General features: G+C 43.9%; 1 long non-coding RNA gene across 1 annotated transcript in view; it reads left to right on the forward strand.

Moving 5' to 3' along the window:
- The first annotated feature begins 8,502 nt into the window (after positions 1 to 8,502).
- LOC145392917 (uncharacterized) overlaps positions 8,503 to 25,784 on the forward strand; it is a 41,534-nt gene continuing 24,252 nt past the window's right edge. The window contains exons 1-2 of the long non-coding RNA XR_013896080.1: positions 8,503 to 8,626; positions 21,635 to 21,804. This is a non-coding gene — a long non-coding RNA (uncharacterized LOC145392917). The remainder of the gene's footprint in view (positions 8,627 to 21,634; positions 21,805 to 25,784) is intronic.

Here is a 25,784-nt window from a genome sequence, read left to right on the forward strand (position 1 = left end):
TCGATTGGGGAATCACTCTGGCCCTGAATGTCTTTACTGGCCAGGTCACTGGTAACAGGTGAATTGCCGAGACAATGGTGTGAGGGGGGGAGGGGGGAGGTTATCCGGTGTAAGGCATTGTCACTGCTTGGCATCTTGAAGAGGAATAGAGGAAGGTATCCCGTGTATACGTACGAAAAATTACACGTGAAAATTGAAAATTGTGCAAATTAGGGACCTTGCAATTGCACGACGTACCAGTACGTCGCAGGGACTAGCAAATGCAAAATGTTGCAACGTACCCATACGTCGATGGGACGGAGCGGGTTAAGTGGGGCAATTTCGGGAGAATCAAGTTCCAGTACTGGGACATTTTGGCTTGTATCATCTATGGTAGAGTTCTGGCAAAGGTACTGACAAAGATATCTGCTTTCCCACGTGGGTCATTTGTAATGTCGCCATCTGAAGATTTTAGTGGGGGAATGGAAGATGACTTGTTAAAGTTATTATTGAAAGAATTAAGAGCTGACCAGAATATTCTATTGTCATTAGGGTTGTTAAGTAGTTTTGATGCTTGCTTTTGAAGAAAGTTTGATTTAGATAAGATTTAATACAGCTTTTGCCTGATTTCTAGCAATTTTAAATTGGGAGAGTGATTCAGGTTTTTTATTTTAAGTAAGAGTTATATGCTAATGACTTTTGGGCTGTTGCTCTGGCACAGTTGCCATCAAACCATTTTGGAGAGATCGATCTTTTAGTGAACTGTTGACTTGGTATGAATAAATCCATACCAGCTAGTATTAAGTCGCAAATGTGGGACTGGATAGAATTGGGATCACTAGAGAAAAAAGACTGCCATGGAACATCAGCAAGATGATTTCTAAATCCATCCCAGTCTGCCCTATCAAAGTGCCATCGGGTCACCTTGACAGGTTCAGAACGGGGTGGTGTGGGAGGGTTAACTAATGAGGCTTTGATGAGATTGTGGTCAGAGGATCCAAGTGGTGACAAAACTCTTCCACACACTCAAGAGACTCACCAGCAAGTTCAATCCTTTCACGCCTGACAATCTCCACCTGCTCTCCTCAACACACCCCATACATAAAATCAGCATTATCTCGCAGTCTACTGTACCTCTAATACCACTACATCTCTTGTGCACCCACCTATCACAAACACTGCACAAGATGGAATTACTTCCCACACCCTTGTGGCAAACTGCACATGGCCACTCTCCCTCTTCTTTGACTCTACTGCAATCAACCCTGGGTATCATCACTTTTGTTTTATCTGCATTTACCCTTAAGCTCTTGTGCCCCACACCATCTCTCCACTTCTTAAATATTTCCTCTGCCTCCCTTTCATTCTCTGCAATCAACACCAATCATCAGCATACAACATCTCCCATGGGAGTCTGTTTCTGAAGTCATGTAAGAGGGCTTCAAGAACCATGATAAATAACATGGGACTCAAAACTGACCCCTGATGCACACCAACACTGATGGAAAACTCATCACTCAAATCTCCATTCACTCTTAGTTTATATATATATATATATATATATATATATATATATAATATACAGGTGTTCCTCCCCTAACGCGGTTTGCTGTAGTGCGATACTGCTCTAATGCGGCACGATTTTGCAGAAGGAAATAAACATTCTAACGCGGGCACTGTTAGCGTAACGCGGTAATTTGAACTGGGCGGGCTGTGATGCCGTGTGCTTCGCACCGTAAACAGTCACTGATCACTTGTCACTTCGCCAAACAAGTTGCCGCTGGTCTACAGCATGAGGATACCCAGTGACAGCAGGATGAAGCTATGGAGGACCTAGAAAGTGATGTTTGGAGTGTTGCTAGCGGAACAGACTTTGATGGATTTTAGTGTGAGTTCCCCCCCTCTACCTCATCTCTGGCGACGTGTGTCTGCTTTTCTTCTCACATAAGGTACAGTACAATAAATAAATTAGTCCTGTATAGACCTAAGGTATATTTTATAACCATATTAATGCTTTTAGGAGGTTTACATTGGGGGGTATAAAAAAATTTTGCACCATCTTGTTAATGCTCTTATTAATGCTTTTAGGAGGTTTATATTGGGGGGTATAAAAAAATTTTGCACCACAAGGGGGGAAAAAGTGGGCTCTGGGAAGGGGTGCAGGAGGAAATAGGGGTTTTCAAGAGTCCCTCAAACGTGATATTTGCCTAACGCGAGGCCGGTGCGGAAACAAATACCCGTGTTAGGGCAGGAACACCTGTACACATACAGAAGGTACGCACAGTACGCAAGTTATGGGCGGCAGAGGAGGTCGATTACTAGGAATTAGCGTACTGTGAATACATAAAGTTATGGGGAAAATTACATATGGGTGGCACCCCCCTTCATCGCTAACCCTTGAGACTCCTTTCAGACCTAAGTATTCTACTGTACAGGAAAACTATCTAAGACATATTACCTAAGATAAAGTAAACCAACAAGATTATGGCTTTATTAAATCAACAAGGATATGGCTTAACTAAACCAACAATATAGCTGCTCACCTTAACCCAAGAGGACAACAGCCTTGATGGACGTAAGAAGGGGATCCGAGACAGGGCGAGGCACCTAGCGTTCACCTCCTGCACCACCCGTCACATCACCTTCCTCACCACTCTCCTCACCAGCACTTTCAACACTTTCACCAGCTAATGCACTCACTTCGTTCATAAACCCCTCAAAGTCTATTTCTGACACCTCAGACATCGCATCATCCTCTTGATCCTCCCCAGGAAATGGCTCTTCTGATGTTGAAGGGAGTGATTCCTCACTTTCTCAAGGCCGCAGGTAACGGGTGATGAGGGTTTGCTTCCTTCTGTTAACCTCCTGGTTGAGCCTGTCTGTGTAGTAGCAGAAAATTCTGTCCAGTGGTCATCACTTCCTCCATTTGCAACTGACAGTGTTCAAAGTCTTTGAATTCTTCCTTGAATTTATCTAGGGCACACAGTACCTGGCTGATTTCCATCATTGACAAGTCTCCACTCTCCACCACTGTGGTCTTCTGCTGTGGTCTCCTGCTCTCAGCCCCAACTTTGGGCCACTCTTCACTGCGGTCTTGCCTATTACGAGTTCAATTCGTGTACTATTAAAAAATACACTAAAATTTGATAAAAAATAGGTCCTTGCGTACAACGAGATTCGCGAACTATGCGTACCTACTGCATGTACATATATATATATATATATATATATATATATATATATATATATAGGTAATCCTTGAGACACAGAACCAACTCACATTATCTAACTTTGAACTGATTGACTCTGTAAAAGTGTACCAGTACTGAAGTGCCCATCAATAAACCCATATCCCTGACCCCACTGGAGAGAGTTCCAACATACCTGACCTCTTCCTTACAATTAATCCTTCTGCTAATGCTGTTAATCTTTTCTCTCTGTTGGGGTCCTCCGATCATAACCTTATCACCTTAACCTGTCCTACTGCTCCAGTAAAGTCTGTGGACCTTCCCAAGAAGTGAAGGTTGTGGTACTTTGGAACTGCTGATTGGGAGGCCCTCAGGCAGTAGCTACTTCTTTGATTTTCCCAGGAATGATTATTGCTTCCATGGCAACGAGCCATCTAAGTGTGCCTTGCACATTACGGAGGTTGTTCTCTAGGGCATGGATGCATACATTCCTTTCTCATATCCTATGACTAATGCATAAAAAACCTTTGTTTAATCATGCTTGTTCTAATGCTGTCCACAACAAAGAGAAGGCTTACAAAAGGTTCCAGAGCCAACCCACCCCTGAATCTCATCTTTTATATGTTACCGCCCAGAATTGTGCTACATCTGTTCTTCGTTCTGCTAAAAAAAAATTCGTTCATACTAAATGCTCTGAACTCTCCAACTCAAATTCTTCCTAATCCTTCTGGCACAATGTCAAGAACCTTTCTAACAACTTTACCTCAACATCCTTCCCTCTTCTTTTCCACTGATGGCTCTGTAGCTAATTCTTCGACTGATAAAGCAGCAGGGTTGTTATAATTTAAATCAATTTAAATCAGAGTGAAAAAAAATATGATTTAAATCAACACTGTTTTTTTTTTTTTTTTTTTTTTTTTTTTTTACATAAATACAGTAAAAATGAAGAAGACACAGAATGTGATGGATGTGTACTGTACAGATGCATCAAGTCTGCTTGGCCTGTACTCTTCCTGTACTGATCTTGATCAAGTCAGGCACTAGTGACTGCCTTTTGTTACAAGGCAAATATTAAAAACAGAGGAAAGAAGGCTCCTTGATAATAAAAATAAATGCTCTAGTTAGGAAAGCCTTTAATGCCTCAGGTCTTTTCAAGTTGTATAGCAACTTTTGGGTAATAAATGTAGGATACTATACCATAATACGGTTTCATTTCACACTGATTAAGGCTTAGTACGAAAAAGTCTTCATTAAAGTGAAAAAATAAAAAAAAAATAAAAAACAAATTAAGTAAAACAATCAGTTTAAATTTTAAAATGTGATTTCAATAAAATACTACAGGTTAAAAAATATATATATACTGTATATGCCATTTTTTCCAACCCTGATTGTGAGTAATCTCCCCCATACCAAGAAGTGCTACCCTGTGGTGCACTGCCTTACTACCACTTCCCATTCACATTATTATTTTCAATTTTGTAAGTCTGTTTCTTTGAACAGCGATATATATAATCATGCCTAATGGATGCACTGCACCAAGTGAGAGGAAAAAAGACCCAGTATGGTACTCTTTTGACAGAATTCCCAAAGGCACAAACAGGGTTGGGGAAAAAAAAAAAAAAAAAAAAAAGTGAATTTTTCCAACCCTGTAAAGCAGAACTCGTCACTGTGACTTTCTTCTCCAATCCCACTTTAGATGATTCCAGTGCTGCTCCTCCATCACTTTCCCCCTCTGACTTCCTCATGGCTGACATTAAAGTTTCTTCATTTGATGTATTTTCTGCCATCACTGGCCTCAATAGTAACAAGGCATATGGGCCTGATGGGGTCCCTCTTGTTGTCCTCCAGAACTGTGCTTACACCCTACACAGGAAAACTCTTTCACTTTTGTCTGTTAACTTGTACCTTCTTTCATGCTGAAAGTTTGCTCTAATTCAGCCTATCCCCAAGAAAGCTCACCATTCCCATCCGTCTATCACCCAATTACTGTACTTTATCATTTTGTGTTTCAAAAGTTTTCAACCTTAGTCTAAAAAGTAAAAAATAAAAAAAAATAAAAAATAAAAAAAATGTTAAGCATCATTTACTACGCTGGGTGGTAACCATATAACTAAACTTTGGCGCCTGGTGGTTTAGTGGGTAATTATTGTGCACCAATCGGATTGAGCCGGTGAAGGTTTATATCCAAGGGATGGTTGGGGTTTATTGCTCACGTAATGCCACTCAGGGATGAGTGAGGCTGGTCACTCTCATCTTAAATGTCAGGACCAACTGCCTAGCCCTGGGCTCCTACGCTCCTCATGGGGCAACGTAGGATTGGATGATGGATGGATGGATGGATCTTTCCTATCACAACCTTCTTTCTGATCATCAGTAATCTTCTCAACTACTTTTCAGACTCTGGGTCATCCTCCTTTCTGGACTTTGGTGAAAGCTTTGCCACTGCACCTGACATCTCAAAGGCTTTCAATTGGGTCTGATATAAATCTTTTATTTCCAAACTGCCTTCTTACGGATTCTATCCTTCTATCTGCGCCTTCATCACTAGTTTCCTTTCTGATTGTTCTATAGCTGCTATTGTAGACGGCCACCGTTCTTCTCCTAGAGCTATCAATTTTGGTGTTCCTCAAGGCTCTGTCGTATCACTCTCCTTTTATCCACGAATGATCTAAGCAGTACAGTACATCTAACCCTATCCACTCATATGCTGATGACTCTGCCCTACACCTTTCCATTCTATTCCTGCAGTGTCCATCTCAGCAGTTACTTCCACAAACAAGGGAAAAGGCTATGGCACGCCTAATGTCTGACTTGGCTCATATCTCTCATTCGGATAAAATAATCTTGTTGCTTTTAATGCATTAAAAACTCGGTTCTTAAATCTATCAACCTGACAAAATCTTCCGCAGGAGTACCCCCTAATTTTTAACAATATCTAGCTCAATCCTGCATCATCTTTAAACATACAGTACAGTAACAGTACTTGGGTTTTCATTCTCTCAAGATTTATCTTGGAAAGATCATATTACCTATCTTGTAAAATCTGCTTCCAAGAGATTAAGTGTGCTAAGCCAACTCCATGTCTTCTTTACCCCTGCACAGTTGTTTATTGGCCCATGTAGAGTACAACTCTCATTTGTGGGGAGGTTCCCCACGTAAAGCTCTTCTCAACAAGGTGGAGTTGAAGGCTTTTCATTAACTCTCCTCTCTTACTGGCTTCCTTCAACCTCTGTCTCTTTGTTGCAGTGCTGTATATTTATCTTTTTTCCTATCACTACTTCTGTGAACTGTCTGCTTGCATCCCTCCTCTACTTTGTTGGGCACATAGTGCCCATCTTGCAACAGGCTCTCATCCCTTTTCTGTTCAACTCTCTAATGCAAGAGTTAACTGTTACTCCCAGTCCTTCATGTATGCATCAGGTCAACTCTGGAACTGTCTCCCTCTGTCTGTACTTCCTGCTTCCTATGGTCTCCATTCTTTCAAGTACAATGTGTCCAGGCATCTCAAAATGAATGGATCATGAATTTTGCTGTTACCGTGTTTTTGTTTTTTCAAGGAGGGAATAATTTGCAGGCTCCTGGCCCTTGGTTCCTTCATCCGTGCATAAAAGAAAAAAGAGTGAGAGCAGTGGAAATGAGTTATTTAAGAGGAGCCTGTGGAGTCATGTGGAAAGTCAGGCTGACGAATGAGGATATAAAGGAGCGTTGTGGTGTGGATGTGGATGTGATAGGAAGTGTTATGAGGAACACACTGAGGTGGTTTGGCCATGTGGAGAGGATGAAGGGTGAAAGACTGACGAAGAGAGTGTATGTGAGTGAGGTGGAGGGGGGAAGAGGGAGGGGGAGGCCGAGGATGAGATGAAGGGATGGGGTGGAGAGATATATGAGAGAGGGGGGTGTGAGTTGGGAGCAGGGCAGTGAAATGGCGGGGGACAGGGCGACTTGGAGGCGATTTGTTTGTGGCCACCCGAAACGGGATTGAGGCGTCTGGCAATAGATAGATAGATAGATTTATTTTTTTAATGTAAAGAAGAAGGAAGGTTAGGATACGTTTTTAGGCTAGCATTTAATTGGATTAGCTAAGTTAGAATAATATGGTTGGGCTACGTTACAAAAATTGGTTTGGAGAAACAGGCACTGATAAGGATAACATTAAAAAATGGTATCTCTGGTGCTGATAGGGATTGTATACAAACATTGCTTTTTAAATGTTTCACCACTTGCAAAAAAAACAAAAACATCAAAACTTGGAAACAAAATAAGAAGATACATCGTATACTGTACTTTAAGAATCCCATGACAAGCTAAGGTAGAAAAAAAAAATCAAAATAAATTGGCTCTGTCACCTTAAATTTTACCATGAAATTAGACTGCTCTCTATGGCAATGATAAAAAGCTGCTTAGAATTACCAGCTCCATAATTAAGCCTTGTTTTTTTCCCTGCACTAGTTCAGTGTATAGGTAAAAATAAATACCATCATACTGCCTACATTGTGCTGTACAGTATACCAAATGTAACCTTGCACACTGGACAAGAAATCTTACCTGATATTCATTTAAAAATGTAAACCTCTGTAGACTTGTGTTTTATCATTTACTAAACCTTGTATTATTCAAATAAGCTATATAATTCACGTCAACTGCACTGTGCGTAACACGTACTTATAACATGGCCTTCAAAAAAAATTCTCGAAGCTATTAATTACAATTTTAGTTTTGTGTTTCCGTGTACACCATACTCCAAGCTTTTGTGCGTAATGTCTCTACAAATGAAAATTACGGACTAAGAACACAGCTGTACGTAATAATGCAGCATTCCCACCTGCTAATTTTGGAGAAGAATATACAGCGTCTGGACGAACAGCATGTAAACACGTTACTCTAACACTCTCCCCCTAGGAACTGTTGCGGAAGAATTATAGTTTCTCAGTCACAAAATCGAAATTCAAAACACGTTTTCATTAATCTTCAGGTTTTACGAAAAATCAGAGTGCCCATGAAGCCTATTCTGAACTGAACTCATTCTAAATATTGTATGTTCTTTCAACTCATATACCATAATTTAACAAGTTCGGCAAACATGCATTTCGATCCTGGCCATTTCAAAACTACAACTGGGCACATTTGTAATAAGAAATATGAAACGGTGACGCTGTATAGTTTCATAGTACATCGTATAAAGGCACTGATATTGAATATATATGTAACGTACAATTAAAAACCCTATTATTACTACGAAGTGGCGAATGTAGCTCTATCGGTAACATCCTATGAACTATAATGGTACAGAACAGTACGCAAATTTAGATTAATCTCGCCGTTGCATCACAGTAGAAGGGTAACTCAACTAATATCAGCACGACGGCAGTGCGTGAGGGAGAATGAGGGCACCATGGGGATGAAAAAGATACCGAGAGGTCATGTACGGTGCTCATTGTTAAATTTAAGTGGTACATGGGGTAAATATTTCCTTTATTTCTGTTTCCTATTGTTTGGTGTGTTTTTTTTTCTTCCATTTGATTTTTTTTTTTTCATTTGAGTGTTTTGAGGCCTCATTTGTTATGCAAACGAATAATAACTATAATATGACTATGACAATTTTCGGCCTAATCTGTTTAGCTAAACCCAACCTAACCTTGGTTAAATGTACCTAATAATTTAATCTACTCTAACCCAACCCAACCCAACCCAGCATCCAGCTGGGAAGTAGGGAAACGAAATCCACCTTTCAGTATGTTGAACAAGATTCGGTAATGTTCATTTGTACAAAAAAAAAAAAAAAAATACACTATATGACAGCACAAATCCACTGGTATGGTAAGATTGCCTGCTAAAGAAACAGCAATAAAGGAAATAAATACCATAGGCCTTCATGGTCTGGGAAAAACAGTTGTATGATTAATGAGAAGTAACTTGGTTTGTAATGGTAAATTGGCGGTAATAAATCGCTTCATTATAAGACCCCTAAACTTTGATTGAATATCGTTGTAAAGGTATACAGAGTATTTATACAATAAAAGAAGGTGGTGGATCTTGCCACACACCTTCAGCAAATACAGTGTCATACAGTACAGGCAGTGGTTATAAATTCGTGGGTGTAACCACACGTTATGTAGCAAATATTAGCTATAGTAAGTGCTCCTGAATGTAAATGAATATAAAAGATTATTACATGCAGGAGTAAAACGTAGTATCAGAGTAGTATAGAAATACGACAAGGCAGCATTTGCTACAGCCTAAGATGATGACATGACACCTTAGTGGGTCAGTGCCGTAAGTGATGGCCAAAACACCCACCAACACAACACCACTGTCTCCCTCTCTCAGAACTTCACTGCTTTTAGTTATTTATTTTATTCAAGTCCGTCAGTGGTACACACTATAGTGTTTTCTTTTACAGTGACTTGAGTGTTATATTTGTTAGCGTCAATGGGTAGGTTGTGGAAGATGTGGGCTGTCAGACTATGATGTGATTATACAAGCAAAATACCACATGTATAGTTTTGCGTAACATAGTGAGTGTTGCCGAGAAATGTAAGATAGATTGAAGAATAACATTTATTTGTATAACTCTACATTGAATAAGTGTAGTGCTTTCTAGAACTTCGGTACAATTTGAGGGAGTTTACGGAGAATGGAAAGTCACAGATTTTCACTGATTAGGCCTAACCATGAGATTTGCTCAGTCAGCATAGTAAGTTATAAAACATTGTAACCTCTCTGGTGGGACACATGACGGTCTACCTCCTACAAAGCAATCGAGTCTGGTTTGTGTACAGTAACATGAGAGTGCAGGTCAGCGATGTGTTTCTGTAAGCCATTTACAGTCTATGTTAGAAAAGTACAAATGGAGCTAACCATTGGTCTCAGATTTCTTCATGAACTGCCCAAGCTTCTCTGTCATTCCCACCAGGTCTCCATGCATGTCATTTGATCCTCCCTTGAACAGCCTTTTCAACCTGGGCTTGGGTAGCTACCCTGTCTGCCCTTGCACAAGCCCACCCCTGCGTTCAACATGACAGGTAGAAAGATCAACTGCAGTTCTGGCTAAAGTGGGGACAGGAGAAAATATGTGCAGCCACAGCTGAGTTGTGGGGGTATGGGTGTCTACCCAAGAAGGACAGAGGGAGACGGCGCACCCCACATTCAGGAATCCCTCGTGCCTAAAACCGTCACACTGCCCGTATCTCCGATTGAGCCACAAGTGCCAGCAGTGGCAAGGGCTTGCCAACTTAGTGCTTGCTAGAGGCTGCACAACCAGGCTTGCTAATCGGAGAGCCACAAGTGCCAGCAGTGGCAAGGGCTTGTCAACTTAATGCTTGCTAGAGGCTGCACAACCAGGCTTGCTAGAGGGGGCTTGGCTACACAGAGGGATTTCCGGTGTTCCAGTGTGCTTGCTAGATGCGGCACCCCTGAGCTTGCTAGATGCGGCTTGGCCATGCAGGAGTTCCAGTGTTCCCACATGCTTGCCAGATGCAGCACCCCCGAGCTTGCTAGAGATGGCTTGGCAACACACAAAGAGTTCCAGTGTGCTTGCTAGATATGGCACTCATGAGCTTGCTAGAGGTGGCTTGGCAACACAGGAGTTCCTGTGTTCCAGTGTGCTCGCCAGATGCAGCACCCCCAAGGTTGCTAGAGGCAGCTTGGCAATCCAGAAGCAGTTCTAAACCATGCACTTCCCGGAGTCTGGCAGGCTTCCCCAGTGTGACGCTGAAGCTGGAGCCAGTCCCCTCCACATACACACATCCCCTTCCACAGGTAGAGAGTGCCCTCCTACTCCTGGAAAACGAATCCTGGGTCTGGTGACATAAACTTGTCCTGATTGTTCTGGGTCCCTTCTAACTTCACTAAACCCACTATGGGCACAAATCACACAACCCTATCGCCAGACTAAGAGGGAGAATGAGCCAGACGTCAGGCCTCCACTTTTCCAGAGCCAGGGTCGTAGCCTACCTCCCCCTTAGCCTTATCACCACTAATTCACTACACTACAACACTTGTACAGACGTTAAGTTAATCCCTCCGTGGCTGCTGGTGTCAAATGACGTTTAGCCGATAAATGGCCGAAAACGTCGTTTGAGCACTGCCTATAAAAAGGCGGTGAAAATTTTTGGGAAGTGAACAAATGTTCTGAACATCTTCAGACTGATCTACCCTACACTCCCATACACGACATTCGTCAGTACACCACACACTTCCGTGATGAGTAGACGTCCGACTGCCGTCTCTCTCCCTGCCCCTACCCCCACCCAGCGCCGCCCTCTCCAGCCCCGTAGGCCGCTCACCAGCCCCGAGATCAGGGCAGAGCTGTTTCCCCATGGGGGGGTTAGAGTGACAAGGACTGAATTGGGTCTGACCTGGAAGTGGAGAGTATGGTGGGGAGTAGTGACGAGAATGGTGATGATTAGTATCACTTTCTTACTACCGAAGAGGACAACAGTGAGATCCCCTCAGAGAGTGAGGAGAAGCAACCACCACCTCGCCGTACAGCTCCACCACCACCGAAGAGGAGACAGACGATGGTGAAGTGGCTCTTCACTGAGAGGAGGGGCGGGAAGGGAAGGCTGGAGTGCAGGTGCACTCACCCTGCACCCCCTCGCCACCATCCTGCACCACCTCTCGTGCCACCTCACCACTTCCTACCACTTCACGGGCCACTTCACCATCCCCACCGAGTATCATTCTATTGCTAAGTACTGACTGTGTGGACGATTACAGTGTATATAGTATATATTACCTAATGTAGTGTTATGAAGTAAGATATAGAAGTGTAAGATAGTGGTAGTGTGTAAAGTAGATTATGGTTGGAAAGTGACTTTTGTACAAAGACTGTTTCCCAGACATTGACTCATCTCTATTGAATTTTGACCTGCCAGGGAAGGGCAGAGCTGAGTAAAAGTTCACCTGCACTAACTCCTGTCATCGCATCATGCACTTGAGGTGAGTAATTATTCTTCTCTGTAATTATTTCTCAGATGCCCGCCCCCATGTATTTCCTTATATGCTTATTACGATCTTTTTGCCCTAGATAGAGTGGCAATCATTGCAGGTTCTGTTTGTAATGTAAGTGAACAGGCATAGGGTACGGAAAATGCTGTCTTACAAGGCAACTGTGTGATATTCCGATTTTATCATACTTTGACTGTATGAAGGTTGCCCCAACAAACAGCTTGCCCCTTCCACCCTTCCCTGCCAGCCATGCCAGCATCAGTATATGTTCCTGTATTGTTATACACATATTTTTTTCCTGTTTATGAATTTGAACTACTCGCAATCATTCCAGAATCTCGTTGAAAGCAATATAATTGCGCATAGGATGTGAGTATGATATCGCACACAATTACCGTGCGATACTCTGAGTTTATCGTGTTCTGACCGTGTGAAGTGTAGGCAGACATACAGCTTTACCCTTTATCCTTACCCAGGCAGAAAATATCATACTTTCCCACACTCACGACACACAGACAGCAACATATATTGCAAAAATAACAAAGTAAAATGATAGAGAAACATGAACATGTTATTACTGGAAAAATTTGTTTTTTCCCATCTGTATACGAACATATTTCAGCTATGTCTCTCTGTTCCTAATAATTTGACTTATTCATAGTTTTGAACCTGCATTATGATTGTATTTTAGCCATGCAGGTGGTGTGGGAGCAGTTAAAAGCGCTTCCACTTCCCTACCTCTAATCGGAGATGACCAGGTGCTAATCCACCCAACCTTCCACTTTCATCCCCCGTAGGAGAGTCTACTCTTGAGGGACTGGCAATTTTCTCATTTAGGACTGAATATTCAACACTTTCACTCCTTCTTCCAACCATATTCACAACGCTAACATGCAAAATAATTCAAAACTACCATAAACATAATTTATATCAAAAATATGAAAAAATATTCATATACTGTACATATATTTTTTTAGCCAATCCTATCATATTACATATTGAAATCATTCGATATCATCATATCTAATATATGCACAACATTTCAGCACCATTCACATTGTGTGGGGAGTAAAAAAAAAAATAATAATAATGTGCGAAGTTGAGCCACGGCAATACATCACTGTGGTGGACATCCGTTGCTGATATTTCTGCAAATTCCGCGCTCCATTGCAGGCCACAGAATGGGGGGGGATTTGTGCTGTTAGGTGCATCCGAACTTCCTCTTCAATATGGCAATGAAAAAAAAAATCAATTTTTGAAACTTCAGAAAATGGCCCCAGCGTCAGCCAGGGGCACACGTAAAATTCCGGACCTACGGCCACGGTAGGGTAAAATCCCGGCTCCCTTCCTTTTCCAGAGAATACCCTGGCTGCAAGGAAGAGTCATATCCAGGATATCTCCCTCCAGATTTCCACCTCCCCAATTCCTGTTCGCCCCAGTTGACCATTTCCTCCCGCTAGATCTCACGATCTTTGATCTAAAGCTGTGTGTAAAAGCTAGTGTCATAATAAATCTTTCATCTTGCCATCTGGAGTTTGTGTTTACCCTATACTCTTAAGGTGTATCGAGTCTTGCTTTGGTGTTCCTCCCTGTTTAGAGGAACCCCACTGGACAAGGAAAATCCTAGAATAACACAGGTGGCTAGCGGTGGTTCTAAATACAGAGGGAAGGCAAAGCGGAGTTTTGGTCACCAAGGTACGCTGTACACAGATGCCAACATGGCAGCACTGAGGCCCCACATTCCTGTCCCCAGCTATGACCCTGAACTCTATAATATCACTACTTATATGGAAATGGTCAAGCTGGTGTTGGACTTGGTTTACGAGGAGGATGCGCAAAAGATCACGGTATTACTACCCCACTTAGGGGAGTTGGTTGCCTTGGTAGCCGGGAAAGTTAATGCAGCCTTAATGTGGGCAGAATTCAAACAAATAGTTTTCAACGCTGTCCAACTATCCCTCAGGGCGGTCGTCGCACTATCACGACTTAACAGCGTACAGTTTGAGGGAGACCTGGACACTACCTTAGTGGATTTGTGGAAATTCATAATGTCCATATATGCCCAGCGTATGGAGGAACAGCGTAACTAGCGCATTTTCACCCACCTGATATGTGTCCTACCCAGTGCTGTACAGGAATATTTCATCATCCACAACACCCAAGGGTTTGATAGAGAGAAACAATCCAACAGCTGTTTGCAGTACATGCATGTGTAATGCCCGGATGTGATAGTGAGTTGTATCTAGTTTGTTTTATATGACCAAAAGTTCGGTAAAGTGAGAGAGTGTTACCGAGACATGGCTGTTACCATGCGGACATGACCAGAACATAGATTAAGTTACCTAGTTGCTAAGTCACTTTTTTTTTTCCTACTGTAATCTACTAGTATTAAGTCTCTTTATAATATGAAAACTCGAGTGAGATGGGAACATGTGCCTTTGGTCACGTGATCCAGCATAACGTACGCGTGCGCAAAGTGATGTAAAGCATGATAACTTTTATGGTTTTTCGATGTAAGGGTATAAAGAGAGAGAGGTTGCTGAGTATTTATTGTAACTAGAGAATGTTATTTTTTTTTAGTAATCAATTGTAAGGGAAAAGACTTCACAATGAGTCTATCACGAGTCTGTAATAATAAAGATCTTAAATTGCGTACGCCGTCATCCCCCGCTCCCTCTTGCAACGTGCAGTTTTGGTGTGTCTGACTCACTCACCGGCCGTGGTAGGTGGTAGTTGGTCGGTACTGTCGCCATCCTTCCCCCCCCCCCCTCCAAGGAATTCTCGGGTCCAAGTGTGGAGGTCAAAGTCTAAGTCCAGGCATGGAGGTCGAAGTCCCAGTGAATCAAAGACCCAGTGTGGAAGTTAAGGTCGGGAGTGGCAGAGGACTGGACCTGTGAAATTTGTGCTCGGAGGGACAATTATGAAGAAACACATTGGACTGGGACAGAGTAGCTAAGTTTTGTGGATTTGATATTAGGACCATATAGAGATATATTTTTCAAACAATGTGCCAACTAATTCATGTTTAATCTGTAAAGCAAATAGCTGGGGAAGATTTCTACTTTTTGGTCTTGTTTATATACTTTCCCTCCCACTCGAACTTTATTGTTTGGATAACCCTTGAGAACTGGTGGTATAGAGCTTACCTAGTAGTTTATTAATGTGTAACTTAGAAGCATTCTGGGAAATTGCGAAGGTTGGGCTTGGGTTGGCCTAGTTGGAGACTGGCCCCGTCATTTTGGCATGCTACCACTCATAACTTGACCACTTGAAATATAATAAATGCAACCGAAGAGGCCGCTAATGGGAGAGAGTCTCCATCAATCTGAGTTCCTGACCGTTCCAGCACACAGTGGTCATCAATAGTGACTTGTTTTCTGCCCCTTTTGACCATGTAAAAGTCTGGATCGCAGAGGTGACAGTACAAGTGGTGGCACAGCGTTGGGATGACCTATTAATGTGAGGGTAATTTAACTTGAAATTAAGGTAATAGCTCATCCCCCAGTTCTCAAAGGTATATGTACTTAGCATTATGTGTAGAATTATAAGGTATGTGTATTTGTAGTGTGTACTATTTTGGTGTTGCAGTTGAGCATTCACCTCCTGGGGTTGCTCAAGTTGCAGTTGGGGCATTTTCATAGTTGAGCATTCACCTCCTGGGGTTGCTCAAGTTGCAGTTGGGGCATTTTCGTAGTTGAGCATTCACCTCCAGGGGTTGCTCAAGTTGCAGTTGGGGCATTTTCGTAGTTGAGCATTCACCTCCTGGGGTTGCATACGTTTGTATAATTCACGATGGAGTCCCATGTTGAAAAATTGATTGACGTTGAAACTGACATGCCTGAGGGAGTAGAGGTGAAACAGGAACCATCCATAATTGATGAGTGTTTTGAGCATATTAGAGCGTTGGAGGACATGTTAGGCCCACCCGGACTCACCCCGACCAAGGTTGGAAGTCCATCACAGTATACTCCTGTTAAGTCTGGAAATCCGTTTAGGCAGTCATCTCCACAGTGGTCAAATTTGCCTGTAGGAGGTGTGCAGAGCTATCAGGGAAATTCGGTAGTACTAGAGTGTAAGATCCCGGAGACCTCCAGAGAGGTTGCAGTACTCGTAGATGATGGGTGTGTGGTGTATATATTGTATATACAGTACTCAATTTTTTTTTCTCTCTGAACACGTCTTGTCCTTGCCTTAACTGGCTGGGAACATGGAGTCAGGTGTGCCCTTCCAGGTCTCTCCAGACTGTACCTGCGTATTTATCTTTTCTACCAGTACCTATGAGTTGTAATCTTGGATTAATAGGGTTCAGTAGTTGTTTAGGGTATGTCCAGCTTTTGGAGAGATGAGGCGTGGAAGCTGCGTGTTGTCAAATCAAGTGCACCTCTGTGTATAGACCGTCGTTCTTGCCTTACCTCGATTCTTTTTTTTTCTTTAGGTTAGATTGTTAGGCTTAGTTAGGGAAATGAGCTCTCACAGTTAGGACTTTAATTTTTTTTTTTTCCAAAGTTAGGGAACTGTACATGTGAGGGGCAGTTCTACCTGAAGGTCTCCACCTGGAGGTTTCCTACTTGCTTTGAGAACCTCGAGCACTGAGTGTATGTAATACCCAAACTGCAGTATAGGATTGCTCAGAGAGAGAGGGGAAGTTTCCAGTTTCTCTATAGGGCTTGGAGAAGTTGAACTATGGGGCTCTCGCATGTTAGGAGAGGTAGGTAGGTTTCGCTCGGTCTCTCTGGACAGAACGCAGTGGAGTGACTCGTGTTACTCCTAACTAAGCACAAAGGTTCTCCTGGTAGCAGGACATTCTCCTTATGAGTGACATGCTTGGTGAGTGGCATACGTTGTCAGTTGCATATAGTGAGTAGCAGGAGAAAATTTACTTGTGGTAGAGGATTTTTTTTTGTGGACATGATAGCCGCCGACTGTTCTCGAGCATGGAGCTTATGTAATATCCCACAGTTGCAATATAGGACACGTTGGCTGGTGTTTTGGAGGCGTTTTCCCCTCACGAGCAAGGAGCGTGTGAAACACCCCACAGTAGCAGTATTGAGGGAGACTGGTCAAGTAGGTGAACTTACGTACCGTGTGTGTTAAGTATGGGTACTGGGTATTTCTGAGGAGTACGGGTCCAGTCGCCCGAACTTTTGGTCTTCCCTAACCGTGGGCGGATGTAATGCCCGGAAATGATAATGAGTTGTATCTAGTTTATTTTATATGACCAGAAGTTCGGTTAAGTGAGAGAGTGTGACCGAGACGTGGCTGTTACCATGCGGATGTGACCAGAACATAGATTAAGTTACCTAGTTGCTAAGTCACTTTTTTTTTTCCTACTGTAATCTACTAGTATTAAGTCTCTTTATAATATGAAAACTCGAGTGAGATGGGAACATGTGCCTTTGGTCACGTGATCCAGCATAATGTACGCGTGCGCAAAGTGATGTAAAGCACGATAACTTTTATGGTTTTTCGATGTAAGGGAATAAAGAGAGAGAAGTTGCTGAGTATTTATTGTAACTAAAGAATGTTATTTTTTTTTAGTAATCGATTGTAAGGGGAAAGACATCACACTGAGTCTATCACGAATCTGTAACAATAAAGATCTTAAATTGCGTACGCTGTCATCCCCCGCTCCCTCATGCAACACGCAGTTTTGGCGTGTCTGACTCGCTCACCGGCTGTGGTAGGTGGTAGTTGGTCAGTACTGTCATCATCCTCCCCCCCCCTCCAAGGAATTCTCGGGTCCAAGTGTGGAGGTCAAAGTCCAAGTCCAGGCGTGGAGGTCGAAGTCCCAGTGAAGCAAGGTCCCAGTGTGGAAGTTAAGGTCGGGAGTGGCAGAGGACTGGACCAGTTAAATTTGTGCTCAGAGGGACGATTATGAAGAAACACATTGGACTGGGACAGAGTAGCTAAGTTTTGTGGATTTGATATTAGGACCATATAGAGATATATTTTTCAAACAATGTGCCAACTAATTCATGTTTAATCTGTAAAGCAAGTAGGTGGGGAAGGTTTCTACTTTTTGGTCTTGTTAATATACTTTCCCTCCCACTCGAACTTTATTGTTTGGATAACCCTTGAGAACTGGTGGTATAGAGCTTACCTAGTAGTTTATTAATGTGTAACTTAGAAGCATTCTGGGAAATTGCGAAGGTTGGGCTTGGGTTGGCCTAGTTGGAGACTGGCCTCGTCATTTTGGCATGCTACCACTCTTAACTTGACCACTTGAAATATAATAAACGCAACCGAAGAGGCCGCTAATGGGAGAGAGTCTTCATCAATCTGAGTTCCTGACCGTTCCAGCACACAGTGGTCATCAATAGTGACTTGTTTTCTGCCCCTTTTGACCATGTAAAAGTCTGGATCGCAGAGGTGACAGTACACAGGGAGGCAGAAACTAATCAGGGCCATGTGCCACGTCCCAAACCAGCCAAGTCGAAAGACTGAAGAGTGGCGAGATGCAACCACCCCTTCTATCCTCGTATGTCCCCATTTCCACAGGACAGAAGAGTGGCGAGATGCAACCGCCCCTTCTATCCTTGTATCTCCCCATTTCCACAGGACAGTCTGCTGTGGCAAGACAACCTAATCTTGATCAATCCTTGGGAGTTCAAAGCCTGTAGTGCTTCCTGTGCTGTGCACGATATGCAGGAACAAATTAAAGCTCAGCGTGACAGATCTAACCGACGGGGCCTACCATCACAACCCTGCCCTGTCCAGTGTCGCATAGCCAGTAAGTACACCCTAGCAAACAGCACTGAACTAGGGCCCAAAGGTGAGGTGGAACCAGCAGCCACCTTATATGGCATGAAAGAACAGCTGAAGACCATGAAATCCTCAGAAGCTGGGCTGTAATTTTTAGGATTCCCCCAGTCAGCTCTGACCCTGGCAGGGACAAGGTGCACCAAACTCAAAATGCCAGTCTACACAAAAATCAAACTCTAGGGAGTCCCAGTGCGGCTCCTAGTGGATACTGGTGCTGGGTGTTTCTGCCTGTACACGTGGTTCTACCAGCAGAATCAGGCAGCCTTCAACACCCTCCAGGCCTCGTCCACCAACCTAATTGAGGCAGGGGACGAGCCCTTGGCCCTGAAGGGTTTCTCACTCTTAGTTACCACCCCAGAGCCATCAGTCTATACTAGCCACCTCTTCATTGTGTTTGACTCAAGGTGTACAGTGCATGATGATTATCTTGGGTTGGACCTACTACAAAAGCTGGGAGCCATGATCAACTGCCAGCACCGGCACCTCTATTTTGGGGCCCACAATCACTTGGCCGGCCTGCATACTGTACAGGCCATCACGAAAGAAACAACCACCTTCCAGCCCCACCACCACCAGGGTACCACCGAGTACTGTACTGTGGCTCAGCATTCACTATTTTTTTCCTGCAGATTTCCTAGCCTTCCCAACAATTGTCCCCCATCACACCGATGCAGACGCGTTGTTGAGGCTTCCCTTCAAGTCTCTCACCAAACAACAACAAAAGGGGAGCAACACACCAGAGAACACCCTGATGTGGCAATAGGAAACTAAACTAAATCCGGGATGGATGCCTCTCAACATTTTCAAAACCCTCTTTGGGAGCCAGCACGTCGGCATGTACACCAGATGACCCTTGTCGGCAGCCCCAAGGAGGAAGGGAGGCCCTTGGGTACTCACTAACCGAGGTACCATGTGGGGCAAGACATCACCATCCCCCAGTGCTGACTCCGGGACAGGAGCCCCAGACTCTACGGCTGGAGAGCAGCCTCTGTCGGAGCTGTGGCCATAGCCGTATGTATCCATCGGGCACCTTCCCGCCACCAGAACTACGCTCAGAGTGCAGCCTCCGTCGGAGCTGTGGCAATAGCCGGGCGTATCCATCGAGCACCTTCTTCCCATCGCCAGGGTCTGTAGTGCCTAGAGGAGCCTCCCTCGACTCCTCGTGCCCTCCTGTCTCTCTCTGCCCCTCTACATGAGAGGGCAGTTTCTGCTCCTTTTCAGGAACCCCATCAGAGACCAGAGTGGGTGTGACGTCCCCGAGGCCTGGTGTCCTGTCCTTGCAGCCCCAGGTATTGTTGTTGGACTCCTCCCGGACAAGAGGCCACAGCTCACCCCTGTCAGCCTCCTCCTGATAGCGAGACCGCAGCCCCCGGAGACAGCAGGCCTCCCCCAGTGCCTGTTGCAGTGGCTGAGACTCCCTCAGTGATGGCGGCCGCAGACCCTCCTTGACAGCCGCCCCTGCAGAACAAGGCAGCAGTCCACCCCGGGAGCTGCCCTCGCCATGCCTGACCCCAGCCCTGGGCCTCTCCAGGTCCTCTCCCAGGACCCCGACGACAACTAAGGGCCAGCACTGAGCATCACGTCTCCTGTCACTCTTCGGCCCCAGCCCGGAGAGCCCTGCCTCTGCCGGACCATAGCGGCTCGGGAGCCGCCCAACACACCACCCGCCCACTCCTCCAGGACTATAGTAGGACTCGTAAATTTGCGCCTGTGGTGTGGCCCGCACCTGTGTACAGTGTTGCCACGTTTTCTATACCGTTATCTCTCTCTCTCCTGGCGGGAGATGTGAGCCACCCTGAGTACTTTTGATTCTTTTATAAGTTGTTTATAATTGTGCTTTCATTTGTTAATTTGGTTTTGTTATATTTAGTGATATTTATCATTTTTTGTATACGGCGACAGATGACCCGTTATTGCAGTACCATGATTGATTTTCATTCATTCATTCTCTTTCCTCTTCCTCCATCTCTCTCTCAGCCTGACAATGCCTCCACCACCACCACCCCCCGTCATGCCGACAATGCATTCAACCTTGCCCCTCTCCTGCCTGCCTCTCTCTCTCTCTCTCTCTCTCTCTCTCTCTATTGCAAGAGACATTTTGGATATTTTCTTTTACGTAATATTGTATATATTGTAAATTTGACATCATTTCCACACCACCCCGGAGATCAAGGCCACCGACTGGGTGTGGAAGTGTTGCCGCTCGCAAGTGAATAATGTTTTTTTTTTTTTTTACTTCGGTATTGGCATATGCCTACTATTTTGTCCTACATATTAGCTTATGATTATAAGTGTGATTATTCCTCACCCGTAAAATTACAGTAAAAGCCAGTAAATGTTAGCATTTTTCCCTAGCAACACCTGTACAAGCTATGCTTGGGTCTATGGAGGGGTACGTACTTTACTTTAGGCCAGACTGGGTGTGTCAGTGGTACCACTCACAAGAATTATATGAATTATTTCTTTTACTTTGGATATTGGCATATTTCTTCTTTTTTCAGGCTCATTATCTTATATCCATAACTGTGATATTATTACCCACCCTAAAACTACGCTAAAAAACATTAAAAGTGACTACAATTTCTTTTAGAAACACTGTACAATATGTATGCCATGTGTCTGTGTTACTGCATAAATATTTTATGCATAATAAGATTACTGTTGATTCATCCATCAAAATACACAAGTGTAAGTTTTATTCATCTGAATTTATCGTATTTGTGTTGCCTTGTACATAAATAGCGTCCGTTTCACAGCGCAAGTTGGGGAAACGTGGCACCATTGTACACAGGTGCGGGCCACACCAAAGCCGCAAATTTACGTGAGTCCTACTATAGTGGCGACCTCACGGACCACCCTCCCCATCTGAAGCTCCTGGCGTTGGCCCTCCCACCCCATGGGCCATGTCCTCCACTCCGCCAGAATCGTGAGTACTAGATCCTATGATTGTACACTTCCCCAGTGCTGTTGGACCCCTCCCTCAGTGAACCAACCCCTGTGACTCCCCTGTATGCGCGGTGCATCTCCCCAGTGTTGCCCATCCCTCCCCAGTGCTCTATCCCCCTCTCCCCCTCCCCGGCAGCCGCGGTGTTATTCCCCCAGTGTGCCATAGTGAACTCTACTATAGTCGGATTCCCGCCTGTTTGCGGCGGGGGTGTGGCCTGCACCTGTGGGCAATGGTGCCACGTTTCCCCAACTTGCGATGTGAAACGGAAGCTATTTATGTACAAGGCATCACAAATTCGATAAATTCAGATGAATAAAACTTACACTTGTGTATTTTGATGGATGAATCAACAGTAATCTTATTATGCATAAAATATTTATACAGTAACACAGAAACATGGCACACATATTGTACAGTGTTGCTAAAAGATATTGTAGTCACTTTTAATGGTTTTTAGCGTAGTTTTAGGGTGGGTAATAATATCACAGTTATGGATATAATAGAATGAGCCTGAAAAAAGAAGAAATATGCCAATATCCAAAGTAAAAGAAATAATTCATGTAATTCTTGTGAGTGGCAATACACATCCATCTGGCCTAAAATAAATGTCCCAAGGGAGAATGAGGAGATTCAATGTCCCAAGAGAGAGAGAGAGAGAGAGAGAGAGAGAGAGAGAGAGAGGCATGCATTGAATGCATTGTCGGCATCACTTAATATAACAAAACCAAATTAACAAATGAAAGCACAATTATAAATAACTTATAAAAGAATCAAAAGTACTCAGGGTGGCTCACATTTCCCGCCAGGAGAGAGAGAGAGAGAGAGAGAGAGAGAGAGGTCTGTCACTGCCTTCTTTGTATTCATTTGTTCCTTTGTACATACTGCACACACTGATATACATTGTTCCTATTGATGCACATATATCTATACACGTAATTTCTCTCTCTCTCTCTCTCTCTCTCTCTTCTAATACTGACCACTTGGTAGGTGAATCCAGCCCCCCCTTCCCCTCTCCTCCCTTCTTAATCCCTCCTGGGTGTCTCAGGTCAAATCCCCCTTCACACTTCCCCTCCCCCCTGGACCACTACGTCGGGGTGTATGAATCAGTAACGTAACAAACCTCTCAGCAGACAGTAACTTTGACACTCCATCTACTACTAAATATGACAAAACCAAATTAACAAATGAAAGCACAATTATAAATAACTTATAAAAGAATCAAAAGTACTCAGGGTGGCTCACATTTCCCGCCAGGAGAGAGAGAGAGAGAGAGAGAGAGAGAGAGAGAGAGAGAGACAACGGTATAGAAAACGTGGCAACACTGTACACAGGTGCGGGCCGCGCCACGGCCGCGAGCGTGCGCGAGTCCTACTATACCTGTGACCTTACACGCGGAGTGTTCAATCCCCACAAACGGGTTGGTTCCTCGACAGTGACAACCCTCCCCCAGTGTCGCCGCCACAGGACAACATACCGGTACATCAGTGTGGCCCTCCCCCAGTATGCTTTCCCTCGCCTCCCCAGGCCCCAGGCCCCGTCCCTACGTGAATAAACCCATCCTAGACTCACTAATACCCCCCCTCCCCCCCTCAATCAAGTGTGGGACATTATATACTCTCGTTCTGTGTGACGTGTACATAGCCTAAGATCAGCTAGGGCATCGTCTGTGTCACGCGGATATATTGTATTGGCTAGGACCTCGTCTATGTCACACGGATATATTGTATTAGCTTGGACCTCGTCTGCGTCAGGCTAATACCTAGGCTTAAGGGCTTGAATATATGTTGTCTTCCATGTCACGCGCCTGGTATATTGAGTATACTGTACTATGCTGTCTGTGTGTGTTGAATATGATGTACCTGGCATATTTGTGAAATACTGTTTGTGACACACTGTGGACATAACCCTACCTCGGGAAGGTGTAAATCCGTGTATAGGTCAGACTTGCTGAACTAGGTGGAAAGTGATTAAACATTATTTTAAGCCATTGTAAGTTCCTCAGTTTTGCTCGTAGAACGGTGTGTGTATTTGTCTTTTGATAATATATAAGTGTGCCTTTTGACCAGTGGGGTTTGTGTTTTCCTTCCTTGCTAGTACTGACCCGGTCAGATACAAAGAACCCAGGACCGCACCATGTCTGTGCCCAAGAAGTCGGGACTCAGAACACGCTGCATAATATATATATATATATATATATATATATATATATATTGGAGAGAGAGAGAGAGAGAGAGAGAGAAACTGACAGGTAGATAGACAGAGATACACAGAGAAACGGATAGCTATAGACAGACAGACACTGAATGGCAAATCCTTTAATCCTGATTGGCACGTTTGTCCACAGCATTCATTCATCTCTCCCCAGATCCCCTCCATTTCCCCGTCCTTCCCAGCCCGTGACTGGCGGGGCCCAAGGGTAACTTTCACTCACCAAATAGATCATCCAACGAGACCATTAAAGAGGCGGGTGCTGATTTCTTGGGGAGGGCCGGCGAGAGGAACGGCGCAGATATTTCGCTGGTAACAAAGACCTTCCCCCGGTATCTTCCCACCTGGCCATTGTGGAGGGAGCGGCTGTGCTGCTCGGGGCCTTGGACCGTATGCTTAAAGCTTTGAGCTTAAACTGCATTAAAAAAAATCAGTTGTTCATGCTTTTATCGTACCTCGATAAAGCTCTCAAACTTCAAAACCAGACTAGAATGAATAATGACGAGAAATATATGACAAAACAATTTCTTATATAGGCAGTGGTATTATTGTGATGAGAATTGGTTAAGGTGTTTTCTGAATACGGTGTCTGCTTGTTGGTCCTGCGGGGGATTCACTCGTCTTCTTGCTCGGCTCTCCCTGACAACCTGCAAAGAGAACCAGCCGATAGGATAAGAAAAATTCTCTCTCTCTCTCTCTCTCTCTCTCTCTCTCTCTCTCTCTCTCTCTCTCACACACACACACACACACACACACACACACCAGCGACCGTAGCGCCACTACCATTCCACAACATTTTGTCGTCTCAATCACAATTTCCTTCTCATCACCATTAACCCCTCTGGTCTCACGCCCTATTTTATATTTTGTTCTTGATACCTCCAGACGATCCTGTTCAGCCTCTCATCACAGCCATTAGCCCCTTGAATCAAAAGTCGCATTTAATATTTTATTATTGATGCCTCTAAAAACTTTTTTCAGTCTAGGAGTGATTTTTCGAGCTTGAACATAGATCCATGCGTCATTAAAATCATTACATGTTGAGCGCTTTCCTAACTCGTAGAAGATCATCTGTTGGTGGCGAGAATGGAATAATAAAAAGTGGCACTGTGGTGAAATGGTTCTCTATGATGATGGTAAAAAGAAAAAAAAAAAATGACATCGTGGTACTGGGAACCTAGGCTAGTCTACCGTAGTTTACAACATTTTAGCGTAGGTGATCAACCTGTCCCCCTTTTCGGTATCATTAAAAAACAAGGAAGCGGTGTTGGGCACAGCAAAGCCGTCCCCAGCATTCATTTTACTGCTGACGTTTAAACACGAAAGGATATCTAGTCAAAGATGTCACATATCAAAGTTGGAGTAAATCGGGTTAAAATTGATGATTTTATGCTCATTTGAAATTTTAGGCCCGACCCACCTGATACTGCCCCACCTGATGTAATGAGACATGTTATAGGATGCAGATTTGAAAGATGCACCTTTAGGTTTTGGTTTCATGTCGAATTTGAAAGGAGTTATGGCGAAAAAAATGATTTTTGTTAACATTTTTTATTTTTGCATGTTTTAGGCCTACAGCCTGAGCCTTGGCCCAGAATATAATCAGGTGATCAGAGTTTATAGCCCATCATCCCTGTAATTTTAGTGAAAATCGCACTAGTAGTTTTCGCATAAAGTTGTTAATAGAAACAAACCGAGTGAAAACAATAACCGTCCCCAAGCTTCTCCGGGGCGGGGACGGGTAATTAAGG

This window comes from Coenobita brevimanus, chromosome 23, assembly GCF_032717465.1.
Source record: "Coenobita brevimanus isolate Jiangsu-jjx chromosome 23, ASM3271746v2, whole genome shotgun sequence".
NCBI classification, from domain to species: domain Eukaryota; kingdom Metazoa; phylum Arthropoda; class Malacostraca; order Decapoda; family Coenobitidae; genus Coenobita; species Coenobita brevimanus.